Source organism: Periplaneta americana, chromosome 8 (genome assembly GCF_040183065.1).
Source record: "Periplaneta americana isolate PAMFEO1 chromosome 8, P.americana_PAMFEO1_priV1, whole genome shotgun sequence".
Taxonomy (NCBI): Eukaryota; Metazoa; Arthropoda; class Insecta; order Blattodea; family Blattidae; genus Periplaneta; species Periplaneta americana.
Genome location: NC_091124.1, coordinates 58853940 through 58871071, shown reverse-complemented (window position 1 = coordinate 58871071; position 17132 = coordinate 58853940). Strand labels below are relative to the sequence as shown.

General features: G+C 37.0%; 1 non-coding gene across 1 annotated transcript; it reads left to right on the top strand.

The window, feature by feature from the left end:
• Window positions 1–16406: 16406 nt before the first annotated feature.
• On the top strand, window positions 16407–16479 carry TRNAK-CUU (transfer RNA lysine (anticodon CUU)). The gene has a single exon. It is a non-coding gene; the product is annotated as a tRNA-Lys (tRNA).
• The last annotated feature ends 653 nt before the right edge of the window (window positions 16480–17132 follow it).

Genomic DNA, 17132 nt, shown 5'->3' with positions numbered 1-17132 from the left:
GCTTCCAGGATTTCACAGGTCTCCAAATGTGAGACGGCTATAGTGACATATTATGTGGTTTCTGCATGGAATGATAGCCCTATGTCAACAGTCCATGAAACTCAAATTTATTTCGCCACAAATAGTGACATGTGATGTTTCTGCAATCCCTGATCAAATATTTTGTAATAAAATAGCCTAGATATTGACGTAATTTAAAGTATAATGTAGGCCTAAGCATAAATCTACGTAGGGCCTATATATATTTTCTGTCCTCTTTTTTTTTCGAACAATGTCCTCCTTTTTGAAGCTTTGTGTCCTCTTTTTTATCGATGTGAATCTGGTCACCCTAATATGATATGAATTAATTTCGCAAGTAATTAATCAACCTGGTATCTAAATAGGATGCGTAGTTACGTTAATGTGTAACCGAAGAAGTTGATGTGTAGGTCTAATCAATTAATTATTAATTAATACAGGAGATAAATTCGCTCCGGCGCCAGGGATCGAACCCAGGGGACCTCCAGTTTTATACCGGGAACTCTACCACTGAGCTACGCCGAGGCTCAATCCACAGCACGGATAGAATCTTTCTCCTTTGGTTTTTTCCGTTCGTCTAACAGTGCACAAAGATTGTGGAGTCCCAGCCGCACAAGTCACTGATATGAGTGCGCTCCCTGTATGATGACATAATATTATGTGAAGAAGAAAAACTGCCTGGGTGTCTAGAGCCTGAAAATTTGTATGAATGTGAGTGTGCCGGGTTAATATTAATTATCCCATCTTCAAAAATATTTATTTATTTGTCTAATGCCTAGTATATGATATTTACTATCATTGACTGAGCGAAAAACAAGAAAGTGGTGAACAAAACTATGGATTAAATAATTAAAAACATTCGGGCTCTGGCTTCCCAGTAGCGGTCGACTTCCTTGGAGGATTTCAGAGCAGGGCATTTTGCAAGATGTTGTCTTCCTGTTGATGGCACAAAATGCAGGATGCTGATGGAAGGATGCCAAGACGATTGAGGTGTTTACCCAGGATGTCATGTTCAGTGTTAAGGCGAAAGCTTGCAACTGCCAGTCTTCTGGGTTCAGGAGGTATATCCTTCAGTAATTTCCTACGTTGTTGCGAAATGTTTATATCCAATTCTTGTTGGTGATTATTTTTTGTAGTTGCTTGATATATTGTTTTACTGAGCTAAATGACAAAGGTTTCCGTGGGTTTATTTTGAGATTGGCACCTTTCTTAGCTAATGTGTCAGCCTGTTCATTCCCATGTAGATTACAATGTCCTGGGATCCATTGTAACACAACTGTTTTGCCATGTTCTTTTAAAGTTGCAAGTACTTTTTGACAATTTTATTATTGATTTGTTCTGTGTAGAGGTGGTCAGTTTTATTTATGGACAAAATGGCTGCTTTTGAGTCCGAGAGGATGACGGCGTTTGTGAATTTAAAAATATAAAATACAATATAACAGGACTGTCGCTGGGCAGTAACCTGAACACAAGTTTCAGCGTCACTTTGTTGACAAGGAACTCCATCAGTTAGCACAACCATAAAGCACTGATAGATGCTATAGAGTTAACAACAACGAAAAAAAAAAGTGTGTGTGTGTGTCTGTGTCTGTGTCTGTGTGCGCGCGTGCGTGCGTACGTGTTTATAGTAAGGACACAAAGGAATAACTAAAGGAGAAAAATTTGATCTGGTGCTGTGGGTTGAGCTTCGGCGTAGCTCAGTGGTAGAGCATCCATTGCGTAGAACTGGGGGTCCTGGGTTCGATCCCCAGCGCCGGAGCTAATATTTCTCCGTTATTAACCAGGAATAAACATAACAAATAACTCTGAAGGACCAAAAGATTAATACTAATCAATTAAGTTGATGTGAAAGCAATTGAGTTGATGTGTAATCAGTTAAGTTGATAAGTAATTGAGTTCATATGCAATTAATGAATATGAAGTGTATTTAATTCAGTTGATTTGTAATTAATTATATCTAAATCCATGTATATTTAAGATGATGTGCAATTGATTAAGTTAATATCACATGTAAATAATTAATCTGCCTATAATTAAGTAGGTTGAAAAATTAGGTTTATTTAAGTATTTAGGCTCACTTTAAATAATAGTTTGCTTTACTTATCTTACTGTTATTATTCCTCTAGCTGTATTATTTTCATATTGGTATTATTGTTCTGTTGTAAAAATTATATCTTTTATATTTGATCATGCGATACTACCGTCTGATATAGGCCAATTCGCAGTTCATAATAAACGCATACAGGAATCTGTTTTATGTACTTTCCTTGGATTTTGATCGTCCTTTCTTTCATTTCTTCTTACGTCTCGCTATTTCTTTTAAGCATAAATTGGTATATATCTTTTAATAGAGATGCTTGTGTTGCAAATACCCTTTTATACCAAATGGTTTTTCCCTTTTTAAAATTTTCTATTACAGTTTTTATCTGTACATCCGCAGGAGAGAAATGAGAAATCCTTTTTTTTTTCTCTCTCTCTCTCTCTCTCTCTCTGATGAAATGGCTTTCGTGGGTCTCCTACAGTGACTCTGAGTCGAGAGTTACATTTGAATATAATTATATAGAATAACGTACCGTGCTTCTAAAATGAAGCCAAATGCATTTAGATGTGAATATGAACGCTGCTCTATTAGTGCGATGAGCTTAGCAAACCGTCGGAATTTCACTTTTACGGCTGGAGTTACAATCTTGCTTACAATACGCACACGAGACGCCAGAAGATAGGAGGAGATCGGAGCGTTCCTCACGTGAAATAGAGCGAAGGGAGTCTGAAACGTCTCAACGAGGATAGTGAATGAAGAGATACTTTGATTGAATCCTTTAACCTGACAACAAAGCCTTGTATAGATCTTCCTTTATTGATGTCTGGTTTTGACACGCAATTAGCTTTCATCAATAGTGTTGAAGCTTCGCTGCTAGCTGCTAAAATTTGTATCACGGTAACGATATTCTCAATATTAGCCCTCCGGTAGATCAGTCAGTTGGGTAACACCTTCTCACTAGAACAACGGGGTTGGATCTCTGGTAAATTTTGTCTGAGTTTCCGTCGACTAAAATGTTACGCAGGACATTTTCCTTCTCAAGTCTGATTTAATTCACCATCCTTTTCTCAGTATACAGCAGGCCTGCACAAGGTTTGCGCTCTCCGAGCCGGCTCACAGCTCATGAGCGGAATGCAGATATTAGCTGCGCTCTGTGTAAGAGTGGACTGGAAGAAGGGGTGATCTCGTACAAAATATACACAAAAGGAAGTACTATTACGAGTGTTCATGAAATGAATTCCCGTTCAGTGTTTGTCAAACTATCTTGGACTATTATTAATTAATAAAGAAATATTTATTTTACAGAAATAATAGAAATTATATAGCTACTTAAATGTACAATATCATTTTGTTATATTTTTATTTATCAGTACGTCAAAACGAGGTTTTATGCTATTGGCAGCTGAAAGGAACAGTAGTCTACTGATCGTAATGAAACATCAGTTACAGATGTTCGATGCCTGCCATTATTAAAGTTGATTATAGAAAACAGTTGCTCACAAATATAAATGTTGAGCCAAACATAGCAATCATTTTCACAGCCAGCCTGTGTAGTCGTGGATATTATTGCTAATGTTTAGTCTTGTGAAACTCAACCAGGCTAGTAGTATTATTCAAACGATCTTTAGCCCTTAGGTCACATTGAATATCAATAAGTTCGAGCTGTAAATCGTTAAATGTTAAATGTTACGTTCCATCTTTTAGATTCCTCCATACTGTACTGTAGCAGTAAGTAAGCAACGTGAAACAGTTACTGAGAATAGGCCTACACACTGCACTCCACTAGATAACTGAGTAGTCGTTTCCCTCTCCTCTAACTATAGCAAGTCTATGTCATTCTGACGTATCTTCCTCTCCGTTTCGGCGAGCGATAAACACGGCTCTACTGCTCCGAAGGAGCGAGCGCGCTCGTTGAGCGCTGTTTGTGCAGGTATGGTATACAGGGTGATTCACGAGGAGATACCGCCACTTACGGAGCTTATTTCCGAAGACATTTTGAGCAAAAGAATGTCAAATAAACATGTGTCCTATTCTCAATATGTTCAGAGTTACACTAATTTGAAGTTATTTATAAAAAGTACATTTTTCTTTAGCTTGTACGGTAAAATAATATTGTAAATAGAGAATGAAATATTCAGAAATATCATTTAATTGATTCTGAAGTTAAAAATGTACTATTAATTCCTCAGTTGCTTTGTACAGATTTTTTCTTCCAAGTTTTAACTAAAAATTACAAATGATTGATTAAATGGCAAACTTACTAGTGTTAATTATATAAGCACGTGTGGCTTACAGCTGTTTCGGTGTATACTGTACACCATCATCAGAGCCTACTAGATCTCGGCGTCATCTCAACATCGCTGCCTGTTGTAGGGGTGCATTTGTGTGTTGAAAAGTAGAGTCAAATTGTGTGTGTTCTGAAATTGATCCACTTTGGACGATAGTGTGCTTTTTCGTCGTTACAGCAAAGGCCGCAATATTGGAAGTTGATTTTACTGTATTCAGTGTTGCTAACCTTAATAAGTATACGTTAAAATATTACAAATAACTCTTCTAGGGTTGTAATTAAGATTAGTTTTGCCATCTACCGACACCTATGACAAACTTCTTGCTGAGAATCAGTCCGCTGTTCATAGTCTAACGTACGTAGGTACTGTACATTAAGATTTTTAAAAATAATATTTTCAAAATAACCTATCGTGCAAAAAATACTGTACAATACACATTTGTGAAGTATATTACAAAATCTCGGAACTCATTCATTCAGTCACTCATTTACCCGTTCACACGTTCACTCATTCACCCATTCACTCTTTCATTCAGTCACTCAATCATTCACCCGTTCACTCACTTACCCATTCACTTATTCATTCATTTATTCATTCATTCATCTGGAAGTTATAATGAAAGTGAATATACACGTATTTCATTATGAATAATTACAAATATTAATATTGCTGCTAATTTTAACAGCACTTTACATCCACAGTCTTCGTACCACTAAGAGTGAAAGTGACCTTGAAGAATAATTGGACGGAGTTACGCAATAATAGACCAAGCGGCAAGAGCCTGTTTCGAGATATTGACCATTGAAATAAGTCTGTTTTTTTATTATAAAACATTTTATTCAAGAAATATTATAGCATTCATACTATTACAAAAAATATCACAAATAATACCAAAGAAAGCTAACCGATTTTTAATAAGAGACCAGCAATTGAAGAGTTCAGAACCATAGTGGGCCAAGCGCCATTAACTAAAACCGTAGAAAACAAGGGTTAAAATGAAGTTATTACCATAATTCAATAGAAACATATAGCAAGTAATATAAAGTATACACATTAAAACTAAATTATATATCAATCTTCATTAAACTATGGTATTCACTTAATTTTAACCCTTGCTTTCTCCGTTTTTAATACATGGCGCTTGGCCCACTATGGCTCTGAACCCTTCAATTGAATTAATATTCCAAAGCAAAATAAATTAATTTTATGCAATAAACGAATTTTTTTCATAAATAGCAGCAAAATTCAGATATCGGATTCTTGATTTTTCCGAGTTAAATTAGCCTGCCATAAACATATTTGTGCAAATATCTCTTTTTTTTTTCAACTTGTCGGTTGGTCTATTATTGCGAAGCTCCTCCCAATTATGAGGCTTTTTGACTCAAAACCAGAAGTATACCTATTCTGTGTCTACCGGGATTCATAAGACTACAGGACCGAGATTCACTGCCACAGCCAATAAGATCCAAAAAGAACAACAAACACCTGCTTGTGCCGTTTCAGAAAGAAAGCTGACGTTTGGAGGCAGCATAGTTCTCAGGGGCACACTTTGTTGGAGGAAGATGCTCATTTATTGATGACTTCGGAGACAAATCTACCTTCCTGGTGCCTTCAAGAGCGACGTACTCCCAGCTGGCTCGCGCACGTGATAGTAAAAAACAAATCATTGAGAGTAGGAAAGATCAGGCAGTGTGGTACAAGCATAATTAAAAAGATCGATGAGGTTCGAATTTTACTCATTTAGCTGATATTTTCTACTGGAAAACATTTAATTCGAGAAATTGAAACAAATATAGGCTTAAGACAAGGGTGTAGTTTATCACCGACACTGTTTAATATTTATGCTGACGAAATTGTTCGACAATGGAAAATTTTAGTAGATCCTGGAATTTTAAATGATAGAGGAATAAAAATTAATATTCTGGTATTTGCCGATGATATGATTGTAATACAAGATACTGAAACAAAACTACAAATAGCAGTATATGAACTGAATAAAATATGCCAGAAGCATAATTTTAACATATCAAATACAAAAACAAAAGTAATGGCATTTCAAGGCAAAAATACTGTAAGATCTAAGATTGAAATAAGTAATAAAGCAGTAGAACAAGTAACAAATTTTAAGTACCTGGGATGTGATGTGAGTTACAAAAAGGATAATGATATAAAAATAAAATTACAATCATTCCAAACAGTATGTGGCACAATTAATAGAACTTTGAAGAATAAAAGCAGAAAGGAAACAAAAATGAAATTCTACAATGTAATGGCAGTCCCTACTCTTTTATATGGAAGTTAAAGTTGGGTTACAACAAAACCTGAAGTCAGTAAAATACAAGCGGCAGTGATGAGATTTTTGCGAAAAGTAAAAGGATGCACGAGATTGGATAGAATTAGAAATGAAGATATTAGGCAGGAACTAGGAGTATACCCACTTATTGATTAAATAGACAATTACAGACAAGTTTGGAAATTACATGTAGACAGAATGGACGACTACAGATTTCCCAAGAAAGCAATAAATTATAAACCAAAAGGACGAAGAGATCAGGGACGACCGATGAAAAGATGGAGCGACCTTTGAAGCCAGAACGGGCAATTGCCCATACCATGAAGTGAAGAAGAAGAAGAAGAAGAAGAAGAAGAAGAAGGTGATATTTTCTTAACAGCACGGCTATAATTTTATCCCCGCCTGTTTTATATTAACTGAAGTCCAGCCTTTGTAAAATTTTTTGTAAAATTTGAAAATAGTTTGGACATGATCGTCTTCCGCTTTCGTACTTTATATCACAGTTCAGGCAATTAAAATGCAGGCATACTTTCCGTCATATTGTTCTAATGTTCCTATTGCATGGATATTCTATTCTGATATATTGTTTTATTTATTAACAGGGTTACAATGTAAACTACATCTTTCTGTATCCAAAGTGTTTAAATTCTCATCTTCTTCCTCCATTCTTCTCTTGCCTCCCAATCCCGTTCTTCCAAGCCTCTCTCCTTCATTCCACTTCTTATATCGTCCATCCAGGTTTTCCTTGGTCTTCCCCTCTTTCCTCTTTCTGGCGGAATCCATTCCAAAATCTGTCTGGGAAACCTTGTTTCAGGCATTCTACGTACGTGGCCATACCATTCTAATTGCTTGTAGCTAATGATATCTAACAATGTACTATTAACTCCCATTTCTTGTGTAATGGTTTTGTTTCGAATTTTTTCCAATTTAGAATGTCTAGTGGAACGTCTAAAACAATTCATTTCAGTGGAAAGGAGTTTCAATCTCAGATTCGTGTTTAAAAGCCACGTTTCCGCCCCATATGTTATAGTACTCCTTATTATAGATTTATAGATTTGGAGTTTTGTTTCAATTGTTATTGTCTTATCCCACCAAACCCCATTCAACATAGCTATTGCCGATCTACCTTTCTGAATTCTATATTTTATGTTACTTTCCTGGCTGTATGTTGAGTTAATACTGATATATCCATTTACCCTTATACTGGTATATCCATTTATAAATATTGAAATGAGACAAGATCGGCGATTTAATATACTAAGGATATACAGTCTGTGTGTGTGTTTGTATATACAGGATGAATTGCAACTAATACCATTAGTTTCAGGGGTTCATTCTTCGAGATATTTCAAACAAAAATGCTTAAAACAATTTTGTTTGAATTTGCTTTCTTTTAGAGAGAAAAGAAATTGTTTTATATTGAAATATTTCATAGCGTGTTTTGGGAAGGCCATTGATTTAATTCACAATATGCTCTGTCAATTTAAGAGAACAGTGCATTACGATAATAAATTATTGAAAGAATTTTACTTTGTCCTATAAAAGAGCAGAAATTTCATCGGAACAAATGTAATATTTTGAAATGCCTTTTTAGAACGAAATTGTATCTTATTACTTACTTACTTACAAATGGCTTTTAAGGAACCCGAAGGTTCATTGCCGCCCTCACATAAGCCCGCCAGCGGTCCCTATCCTGAGCAAGATTAATCCAGTCTCTATCATCATACCCCACCTCCCTCAAATCCATTTTAATATTATCCTCCCATCTACGTCTCGGCCTCCCTAAAGGTCTTTTTCCCTCCGGTCTCCCAACTAACACTCTATATGCATTTCTGGATTCGCCCATACGTGCTACATGCCCTGCCCATCTCAAACGTCTGGATTTAATGTTCCTAATTATGTCAGGTGAAGAATACAATGCGTGCAGTTCTGTGTTGTGTAACTTTCTCCATTCTCCTTTAACTTCATCCCGCTTAGCCCCAAATATTTTCCTAAGCACCTTATTCTCAAACACCCTGAACCTATGTTCCTCTCTCAGAGTGAGAGTCCAAGTTTCACAACCATACAGAACAACCGGTAATATAACCGTTTTATAAATTCTAACTTTCAGATTTTTGGACAGCAGACTGGATGATAAGAGCTTCTCAACCGAATAATAACACGCATTTCCCATATTTATTCTGCGTTTAATTTCCTCCCGAGTGTCATTTATATTTGTTACTGTTGCTCCAAGATATTTGAATTTTTCCACCTCTTCGAAGGATAAATCTCCAATTTTTATATTTCCATTTCGTACAATATTCTGGTCACGAGATATAATCATATACTTTGTCTTTTCGGGATTTACTTCCAAACCGATCGCTCTACTTGCTTCAAATAAAATTTCCGTGTTTTCCCTAATCGTTTGTGTATTTTCTCCTAATATATTCACGTCATCCGCATAGACAAGAAGCTGATGTAACCCGTTCAATTCCAAACCCTGCCTGTTATCCTGAACTTTCCTAATGGCATATTCTAGAGCGAAGTTAAAAAGTAAAGGTGATAGTGCATCTCCCTGCTTTAGCCCGCAGTGAATTGGAAAAGCATCGGATAGAAACTGACCTATACGGACTCTGCTGTATGTTTCACTGAGACACATTTTAATTAATCGAACTAGTTTCTTGGGAATACCAAATTCAATAAGAATATCATATAATACTTCCCTCTTAACCGAGTCATATGCCTTTTTGAAATCTATGAATAACTGATGTACTGTACCCTTATACTCCCATATTTTCTCCATTATCTGTCGAATACAAAAAATCTGATCAATAGTCGATCTATTACGCCGAAAACCGCACTGATGATCCCCAATAATTTCATCTACGTACGGAGTTAATCTTCTCAAAAGAATATTGGACAAAATTTTGTACGACGTCAACAAAAGTGATATTCCTCGAAAGTTACCACAGTTGGTTTTGTCCCCCTTTTTAAAAATAGGTACAATTATGGACTCCTTCCATTGTTCTGGTACAATTTCCTTTTCCCAAATAGCAAGTACAAGTTTATAAATTTCGCTATATAATGCGCTTCCGCCCTCTTGTAATAATTCTGCTGGAATTTGATCGATACCTGGAGACTTGTACTTTTTCAGATTTTCTATCGCAATTTCGACTTCTGAAAGCGTGGGTTCGGGTATAAATGGCTCAGCAGTTTGTATTTCAATTTCGTCCCGATCATTTCTATTTGGCCTATGTACATTTAGTAGTTGCGCAAAATAGTTTTTCCATCTGTTTAGGATTGATGGAGAGTCTGCAAGCAAGTCACCATTCTCATCCTTGATCACGTTTACCAATGGCTGATGTCCGTTCTTAAATTCCTTTATACCCTTATATAAATCTCGAATGTTTTTATTCTTACTATTTGTTTCTACCTCATTCAGTTTTTCCTTCAAGTAACCTCTCTTTTTATTCCTAAGTGTACGACTTGCTTCCCGTCTTTCATTGAAATAATTATCTCTCTTCTCCTCGACTGGATCCTGTAAGAATTTCAATTTTGCCTGTTTCCTTCTTTCTACTACCATGCAACAATCTTCATCAAACCACGGTTTCTTTTTCTTAGTTTCATAATAACCTATGCTCTGCTCAGCTGCAATTTTGATACTATCTCTGATATTTTCCCACACGCTATTAACATCTAATTCTTTCTCAACTTCGTCGGAACTTTCTAAAGTGGCAAACCTATTCGAAATTTCGACCTGATAATTTTGCTTAGCTTCCTCGTCCTTTAATTTCAAAATATTGAATTTAGTAATATTAACTTGTTGCTCTACTCGCTTGGCTACTGATAATCTTTCTCTTAATTCTCCAATCACCAAATAATGGTCAGAATTACAGTCTGCACCCCTGAAAGTTCGAATATCTACTATACTAGTATGTCTCCGTTTATCTATCAAGATGTGATCTATTTGGTTGTGTGTCAATCCATCTGGAGAAGTCCAAGTATATTTATATATATCCTTATGGGGGAATGTTGTACTTTTGACAATTAAATTTTTCGATGTGGCATAGTTGACTAATCTAACTCCATTGTCACTACTAATTGCGTGTAGGCTCTCTTTTCCAATAGTTGGTCTAAAAATATCCTCCCGTCCTACTTTAGCATTGAAATCCCCCAATAAAATTTTCATGTGATATCTAGGAAAATGATCAAAATTATGTTCCAATTCCTCATAGAAGCTATTCTTTATATGGTCGTCTTTCTCTTCTGTAGGGGCGTGAGCATTTATAACTATGATGTCGCACCATCTACCCTTAAGTACTAAATATGATAACCTGTCACTGATAAATTCGACCTTTTTTACTGCTGATTTTATTCTTTTATGAACAAAGAATCCTGTTCCTAATTGGTGATTATTGTTTCCTTCCCCATAATACAACAAGTAATCTCCTATTTGTGATATGCCATTCCCATCTAACCTAACCTCTTGTACTCCCACGAAGTCTATTCTATATCTAGCTAGTTCTTTAGCTACTAATGTTACCCCTCCTGTTCTATATAGACTAGTTACGTTCCAAGTGCCAAATCTCAAAACCTTATTCCTTTGCTGTGGTCGTGCCAGAGAATCAGTCCTATTCCGAGGCTTATTATAGGGATACGTAACAAGCTGTTTTTTACGGTGATGGGTTGTTAGCCCTTCGCCCAAGCCCCAAGCTGGAGGACCACCCCTTATCGGCTGTCCACGACTGCTTATTCAATATATTCGCAGCTACCCTCCATATCTGGAGGCCGTCTCCTCTATCCGCAACCTGAGGACGCGCCATGCCGTGGTGATAGGGACCCACAATACATGGATTGTATCTTATATTATTGTGATGTTCCGAAGTACATATGATATTACCGTGCAGAATTCTGCGTCATCATATGATGAAAGATGAGTGGAACAGAGAAAAATTCTCTCCGACACCGGGATTTGAACCCGGGTTTTCAGCTGTACGTGCTCACGCTCCTTCCACTAAGCCACACCGGATTCCCATCCCGATGTCGGAATGAATCGTCTCAGTTTAAGTTCTACCTATTGGGTTCTCTCTAGTGGCCGACCCTCATGCTCTGCGTCATAGATGTACAATCCCGGCCAATTAGTCACTCATAGCGAGTGCACCTCTGCACGTGTATGGACATTGTGCCACTGTCATACATCTATGACGCAGCGCATGAGGGTGGGCCACTAGAGGGAACCCAAGAGGTGGAACTTAAACTGAGAGGAGTCAATCCGACATCAGGATGGGTATCCGGTGTGACTTTGTGGATAGAGCGTCAGCACGTAGAGCTGAAAATCCGGGTTCAAATCCCGGTACCGGAGAGAATTCTTCTCTGTTCCACTCATCTTTCATCATATATATTTCTTGTAGGAATAGGTAAAAAAAAATCCTAGATTATGTTGTTGATGTAGGTGTTTAAAACATTTCAGTAAAAGAATCATACAGATATTTATTTAATAATATATTTTATCATGTAAATGCTTTACAGTTGTAAAAGAATTAAGTAAATTTGATATTATTTTTACAGATAAATATTAGTTATTTTAGTATTCTGAATAGTGTTTTATAAAGTGTAATGTATGCGTATTAAGCATGAGAAGGTTTGTTCTTTTAGCTTTTATAGCTGCTGAGATATAAACAAAAATGAATTTTTACTACATTTTTGCAGGCCAATGGTATACCTCCTCCCCTTAAGGCAGTGTTGTGCTAAGTGCGCTACCAAGGTTGAAAGAAAATATATTTATTTCAAGGATCTATAGAGTTTCCCGCTTTCATAATAATATCGAAAGTCAGTAAAAATTTGGTTTTTGTTGTATTGTATTAATTGTATTCTTTGGATATTTTCATGCAATAACTCTATTACTAAATCATTCAGAAATACTGAAGTATACATATCAAAATGGCAAAGGTTGTCTACAGTTACTCGTCGTTGTATGAATGCGGTAAAACTGGTGACATTGCCTAAGGAAATGTGTTCAATTTCAAAGCAACTACACAGTATCTTATATAATGAAAATATAAAATAATGATGTAGACTGCGGTCTATATAAGACAGCATTTTGCCTGAGTGGTGTGAGAAGAAGACTGAAGTATAGCAATCAGAATAGCAACGGTCGCCTACGGTTATTTATAGTCGTATGAAGAATGGAATGTTGTGCATTGTGGGCGAAAATATGAAGGCTTCACTTAATAATATTTTTGCTAGAGCTAACCTCTAGGGCAGAAATGCGATAAGTTTGATCTCTGGGGGGACAACCCAGGACTTTAGGTTGAGGGGGGAATTTCTTATGTTCTTTTTAATCGAAAAATATTTATTCTTTTATACAGGTTGTGTATCAGGCAAAATATTACAGAATGACGGGGATGAGTATAGTTTTTCTTTCTCCCTTTCTTATTTTTTTTCCACTTTTTCTTCAACATATCATATAACCTCTTTTCGGGGTCAGGTAAGTTATGTTCCACATTGTGTCTTGCGTTTATTGTATACTTTTTTGAGTAGCAATTTTGAGGCACGTACAGTAAGATGCGTCCAACAAGAGATGTACCTAATTTTAAAAGCCAACTAGTAGTAATAATGGCTAGGGGCGAGTTAGGGACGACCCTTCAGTACGTCGACTCGACAGTGACCTGTTGTGCACCCCGAATTACGATATGAATAAGAATGAGGTGTACCAGCCCACCGGCGGCATGAGATCCCTCACCCGCTCACCGAATGCGTCTCTTACATCCCCACACCTTAAGTTCATACCGTCAAGGTGACCAAGCAGCACAGGATCCATTCCCTTCTAAGGCGTCAAAGCGCCCTCGTAAGTGCTCTTAAGAAATGAATCCTAGCAGACATATTGCGAAAGGCTTGGAATCCAGAGAAGGTTTCGGAGAGAACTCTGCTCCTGCAAGCGCACGAAGACATGCGTCATGACCTGAATATGCCGATGAAATGGGATGATGAAGATGAATGATATGAAATTAAATCTAAATTATCTCTCTACAGGGAAGAGGAAGAGAAATGGACCGTGGCAATGCAATTTCCAACTCGGCATTTGCCTAAGAAACTGTAGAAAACCAAGGAAGAACCTCAGTCAGGTTGGTCGTTCCTGAGATTTGAATCGCGGACCTCTCGAATGTGAGTCCCGTGTGGAACGCACGAGCCACCTCGCTCGGTTAAAGTTAACTAAACATCGACTGTTCTGAATTGACCTTCATACGTTGCATGTTGCGTCACGTTACGTCATAGCAGCCTAGCTAATAAACGCATATCAAATGACGGCTGAACTTCAATCAGGGAAAGTGAAGCGGATATCGCTTAGAATTTGGTGGAATAATATGGAGTCTATGTTAAGTGAAAAAGGACATACATTGCTCGTTGTTGATGGCTATATGTTTCAACATTGCAAGACACTCGCCGGTGGAAGGAACATTAGGTATAGGCCTACCACTGTAAAAACATGCACGTCTTACTAAAATAGGTCTTACAGTTTAATAACAGAACAATTTTATGCCACAACCATAATGGGCTATGTGATAAAGACTCAGTTCGACAGAAGATGAGCAATACAATAAAAAAAAAAAAAAAAATAGAATATAAACGTCATTTCAGTATTTGCAGGAGAATCTTCGCCGAGTGTGATATCTGGCTAATATTATTGAATTCCTTACATTTCTTGGCATTATTCTTCATCGGTATTGGATGAAACGCTGTCTCCGTAAAATCTTCAGGTCATTCGCCTTTCTGATATATTTTATTCCTGTCTTCACCCAAGCTATTGACTGATTCGATAGGGATTCCATGAAGTCCTGTTGCTTTCCCATTCTTCATTTCCCTAAGCGCTAGTTCAACTTCTTCCCATAAAATAGAATTTTTTTTTTTGATCTTCTGATACAGGTGCTTCGTCTTCTATAGCTAAGTCACCTGGACGATTCCCTGTCTCATATAACTCTTTTACATATTTTGTCCATGTGCTCAATATTTCTTGTTTGCATGTTATTTCATTTCCGATTCCGTCCTATATCAAAGATATGGACTTCCTCTTCTTATTTGCGAAGTGCAAATATTTTACTTCGTGGTACAGTGGTTTTTAAACTTGGACTCTCACTTTGAGAGAGGAACAGAGATTAAGGATGTTTGAGAAAGAAATTCTTAGGAAAATAGCCTATTTGAAGCTAAAAGGGATGAAGTTACAGGAGAATGGAGAAAGTTACACAACGCAGAATTGCACGCATTGTATTCTTCACCTGACATAATTATGAACATTAAATCAAGACTTTGAGATGGGCAGGGCATGTAGCACGTATGGGCGAATCCAGAAACGCATATGGAGTGTCAGTTGGGAGACCGGAGGGAAAAAGACCTTTGGAAAGGCCGAGACATAGATTTTTTATTTTATTGGGTTATTTTACGACGCTGTATCAACATCTAGGTTATTTAGCGTCTGAATGATATGAAGGTGATAATGCCGGTGAAATGAGTCCGGGGTCCAGCACCGAAAGTTACCCAGCATTTGCTCGTATTGGGTTGAGGGAAAACCCCGGAAAAAACCTCAACCAGGTAACTTGCCCCGACCGGGATTCGAACCCGGGCCACCTGGTTTCGCAGCCAGACGCGCTGACCGTTACTCCACAGGTGTGGACCGGAGACATAGATAGGAGGATAATATTAAAATGGATTTGAGAGAGGTGGGATATGATGATATAGAGTGGATTAATCTTGCACGGGATAGGGACCGATGGCGGGCTTATGTGAGGGCGACAATGAACTTGCGGGTTCCTTAAAAGCCATTTTTAAGTAAGTAAGGTAGGCCTACATTAAATCATATCTTTCTTTTCTCTCTAGATCTTCTGCGTCTTTACATTTCTCTTTCATCCAGTCTTCTTTGACACTATCAGTTTCTCTTAGTTCGTTGTTAAGTTTACTGTAGTTTCTTCTATCTTCTCTGTTGATGTTTTTTCCATTTTCTCCTTTCTTCCATCTTCTCCAACATTTTCCCTCTGACCTAAAGTTTCTTAATCTTACATCTTTTCTGTATCTTATTGTTTCTTCTATTGTTGTCTGTGTACAGCTTTTTAGACGAGTCCAGTATTCATTACTATTCTCTGGTGTGGATTCTAATGTAGCGGCTTTACGGGAGGTTATACGGGATAATTACAAAAGAAACATACACTTTCATTATTGTATAAAACAAAAACTGCCTGTCATGTGAAATGCATTTTTGTTGTTAAGTTGATGAACTGTAGAAACTTATGTCACTGTTGGTATTACTCCAATGATTCTTGCGCTGGAGTAAGCATAATAGCACAATCTAGCTTTTATATACAGTCACGAAGCTTGAGTTGTGAGTGTACTAGGAACAATAGACTATGCAGGTACTATGTAGCATTGTCTGTGATGAGGCGATAGTAGCGATCCTAGTGGTTAGCAACTATCTATGGATGCATATTTACTACGTATTGAGCTTCGTGATTGTATATACTAGACTGAGATAATAGCTAAGATGGCTATGTGTGATAACGACATTCATTTTGAGCTATTAGTTTGAGGAAATGTCTCAAGTGTATGAGGATGGGGGGGGGGACATAGCTTCCAACAGGATGACTGATACCGGAGTGTTAGAAATATCTACACTAAACAGTTCCACAGCGCTGGATTGACCATGCAACAGATGGCAACCGCGTCTTGCCTTCCATCGGCCATGTAATATAATAATTATAAGCTATAAAGTATATTTTTTGTATACGGATTTTCATAAGTTGCCCGGCTAGCTCAGTCGGTAGAGCATGAGACTCTTAATCTCAAGGTCGTGGGTTCGAGCCCCACGCTGGGCGAACTTTTTTTTCTTTAAAAGTTGTAAAGGAAATTTAGGCATGTAATAAAATTTTCTGAGCATTTTTCAATACCCATAATTTTATTATTCCTGGAATATAAATAATTATTGGCAGATTTCTAAAGTGAACTGCTGGTGCATATGCATGCAGTATTATTATTATTATTATTATTATTTTTTTTTTTTTTTTTTTTTTTTTTTTTTGTGTCTGTGTGACTTATACACTCGTTCAGTAAAATGTTTAAAATTTATATTGCTACTTATTTACTCCTTGTTACAAAATAATAACAAAAATTATTATTTTGAGCAAACTATAATAGACATATCTTGACAATTGAGGCACTCAGAAGCAAAGTAATATAAGTGACATTTTTTTTAAGTGATATAAGTATATATTCTAAATCTTTAACGTCACTTCTGTTCAGAGAAAAAGTAATATAAGTGCAGTTCCAGTCAGTGCTGCTCCATGTTGGCCTTACACTTGTATTACAATGCATACAGAGTTTAGACTGAGAGGCAAACTAATACAAATGCGTTGTTTACATATTGTTGTTGCGTTTCTTCTGTGTATGACTAATTCATTTGCCATAATGGCGAGAGGTAATGGATTACATATTCGAAACATCTTCGTGGAAAGCCTGCACACATTGAGCT